Here is a 4,066-nt window from a genome sequence, read left to right on the forward strand (position 1 = left end):
TTAACCTATATAGAAATTTCCCTTCCCTTCCCTTCCCATCACTGGTAACCAACAAAGAAAATTTCCTTCTATGTATGAACCTTTTCTTGACTTTTACAAGTGGATTAATATAATATTTGCTCTTCTGTGATTTACTTATTTCACTAAGCATAATGCCCTCCAAGTTCATCCACATTATGCACATGTTTTGAAGATTGTACACTACTCTTTAGAGTTGCATAGTATTTAATTATGTGTATGTACCACAGTACATTTATCCACTCCTCCGTTGACAGGCACTTAAGTTATTTTCATATTTTTGCTATTGTGAATAGTGCTGTGATGAACATGAGTTTGTATATATCTATTTGTGTCCAGCCTCTCACTTCTTCAGGATATATACCTAGTAATGGAATTGCTGGATCAAATGGTATTTCTATTTCCAACTCAAAGACCTCCTTAAAGTACTGAAGAGCAAAGAAGTTTATTTGAAGACTAAGGTGCACTGAACCCAAGCCATAGTATTTTCAATTGCTTCATATGTGTGTGAAAGCTGGACAATGAATAAGGAAGACAGAAGAAATTTGATGATTTTGAGTTGTGGTATTGGCAAAGAATACTGAAAATATCATGGACTGCCAGAAGAATGAACAAATCTGTCTTGGTAAAAGTGTAGCTGGAATGTTCCTTGGAAGCAAGAATGGCCAGACTTCATCTCACCTACTTTGCTCATGTTGTTTGAAGGGACTATTCCCTGGAGAAGGATATGATGCTTGGTAAAGTGGAGGGTCAGCAGAAAAGGGGAAGGCCCTTCATGAGATGGATTGACACAGTGGTTGCAACGATCGGCTCAGGTATGGCAAAGATTGTGAGGATAGGACACCACTAAGTAGTATTTTGTTCTCTAACATGTAGGGTCACTTTGAGTTGGCACCAGCTAGATGACATCTAATAACAACATGGAGTAAGTTGATAAGAGTAAGAAACTGATGTGGTTTCCATCCAAACCTATCTTGATCCCAGGGATCCAACATGTGGTAGGTGAATACATGGCTTCAGTAATATACTTAATTTAATGTTCTTAGTCTCAAGGCCATTAATAAGCATTTATATTACTTTACAAATGAAAAATATAACTATGGATGAAGAGTCACCTGAAAGTCACAAGTCAAAAATGAAATGTAAAATTTCTGACAACAAGTTTAATTAAAAATTGTTTTTAGAATATAATTTTCAGTCAGAAAATTCATCCTTTATTCAAGCAATCAATTATCAATAATTTTTTAGCTAAAAAAAAAATACATGTATAGCAGCACTCATTTGCGGACAGTGTAGGAATATTTTAAGAAATTATCCTTACTCTGAAGATTCTTAAGTCTCTATTGGGAGGCACAAATGGTTAAGCATTGGACTACCAGCTGAAAGGTAGGCAGTTTGAATTCACCCAGAGGGGCCTTAGAATGTAAGTTCTGGCAATCTGCCTCTGAAATGTCACAGAGCCTTGCAAATTCTATGGTGCAATTCTGCTCTGTACATGTAGGGTCATAATGAATCAAAATAAACTCCAGGGTGACTAACAAAAACAACAAAAGATCAGCAAATATTACACTTGAGCTAGTGACAAATAATGCAGTACATATTTTCAAAAATGTATAATTGGCTTAATTAAAAATTGGTTTAGGAGTTCTAGCAAGTCCATATGTTTAAACACTTATTAAGATGAGGGGAATACCAAGGAGTATGAGCTGAAATCTTTGACTTGAAGTACCTTATATTATTATTTACAAAAAAAATATAAAGTAAATCTTCTAAAATTGTTTTTAATAGCAAAAAGGTAACATATATCAAATGACAAATGACAGGAATAAACCATTAGTGTTATAATTTAGATAACATTGGAATATAGGTATTTGATAACATATTCAAACCAAAACCCAAACCTACTGCCATCAAGTTGATTCTGACTCAGAGAGACCCCCATTGGGTTTCCAAAGCAGTAAATCTTTATGGAAATAAATTGCCCTATCTTCCTCCTGCTCTGGGTTTCAATTTCCAATTTTCTGGTTAGCAGTCAAATGCCTTAGGCACTGTGCCATTAAATGAGCTTAACCTTTTATGAGAAAAAGAAGATGCATGAGTGATTAGATGGAAAAAATAGAGACTTGAAACAAAAACTAAAATGAAGGAAAAGGCAAGTAGCAGGCCATGAATATAGAACTGTTTTAGGAAAACCCAGTAGATGAAATCCTACTGTTTAAGAATACAGGTTACAGACTATATTAGGTTTCAAATGGATAAATTCCCAGGTGTCAGTAATCCAAGACAGCATTTCTTAAGATTCTTGCTCATGATCAGATGTTGCACTCCACACTGGAGAAAAAATACAGGGTGGAGTGATTGTGGAGTCACAGTTTTAGGAAGTATTATTAGGACCAACGTCAGCAAACGTGGAACACTAAACAGCCCTCTACTTGGAGTTGTTTCTTGATAGAAGGGATAAATTCATTTGGATTGGAGTCAACTAAAAATGTATTATGGAACTTCAATGAGTGGATTTAAAATAGAGGATGAGTAAAAAATATATTAAGAAAAGAAAAAATTATAAGTATACGAGCATAGAACCAGAGGGTAGTTCATGAACAGTAGTAACCAAAAGTTTGACTGGGACCAGACTGAAACAAACTGAGAATCAAGGTTGATTCTAGAGTTTCTTTGGTAGGTAAGGGGAGAAACAGTGCAACTTTTTCAAGGGGCAAATGAAGGAACATACTGATTGGTCTGAGTAATGTGAGTTGAGAAGAAAAAAATAAATCTGATTTCAACACTTCAGGATTCTCTTGTGGATTAGTGGCCTCAAAGGATGGGTAAGCAAAAGCTGTATGAGTGAAGGCATGAACATCAGGGATTAATACAGAAAGGGTTAGCTATTTATGCAACGACAATGTTGTTGTTGTTATGTGCAGTCGAGTCAGACCCGACTCATAGTGACCCCTCCTTGGGTTTCCAAGGCAGTATCACTACAGAAGTAGATTGCCCAACCTTTTTCCGAGGAGTGGCTGGTGGGTTTGAACCACCAGCCTTCTGGTTAGCAGTCAAGTGCCTTAGGCACTACACTACCAGAGCTCCTATTTTGGGGTAAGGAAGAGATAAAAAAAAGTATTGTCAGAAAATATAACATGACTTAGGGTAGAGGGAAATTTAAAGGACGTTTACTCCAACGTATCAGAAAGTGACACTATTGTTAAGGATAAATTAAACAGAGGTGAAAATGAGAAAAGAGAAAACAGCTGGGAAAATGATACAGTTAGACAGGCGAGATCTTTTTTCCTGATTTGTTTGGTTTCATAATGAAATTAAATAAAGCCAATATAAAAAATTTAGAATTATAAAACCAATAAAAAATATAGAATTATGATAGATTACTAATAGAGATTTTAGTTGGCCTTTGAGGCATCATAATAAGAAAAAGAAAACAGTAAATGCTATGATGCCTTTTTTTTCAGTCTTGATATACTAATATATCAGATTTATTTCAGGAAATTTATATGAGGCATTTAAAGTGTTTTACTAAAATAATCTTTATAAAATCAGAGCTATAATATGTGATGTGACCAAATTAAATTCTCAAATTTTCTAAATTCAGATGCACAATAGTAGAATCTAGAATCATAACACCAACTTGTTCTTCAAGAATATGTCTTGCACCTGACTGACGCTAGGTACTATAAGACAACTAACACTTTTATAAAATGATAATAGAAAGAAAATGTGTGGTATCTAAGCTCATTATTCATCTCTTTCCCTCAAGTACAGTGTAGTGTTCAAAAAAATGTAAAACCTGAATTAATCAACTACATTTTACCTATCCATTTAAAAGTCCCTCAAAGAAAAATTTTTATCTTCAGGTTTTTCTAAAACCAGTTGTTGTTGTTGTTGTTATGTGCCCTCGAGTCAAACCCGACTCATAGAGATCCCTCCTTGGGTTTCCGAGGCAGTATCACTACGGAAGTAGAATTGCCCAACCTTCCTTCCAAGGAGTGGCTGGTGGGTTTGAACCGCCAGCCGTCTGGTTAGCAGGCAAGTGTCT

Source organism: Orycteropus afer, unplaced genomic scaffold, assembly GCF_000298275.1.
Source record: "Orycteropus afer afer isolate SDZICR_OR568_19922 unplaced genomic scaffold, OryAfe1.0 scaffold00836, whole genome shotgun sequence".
In the NCBI taxonomy this organism is placed as follows: Eukaryota; Metazoa; Chordata; class Mammalia; order Tubulidentata; family Orycteropodidae; genus Orycteropus; species Orycteropus afer.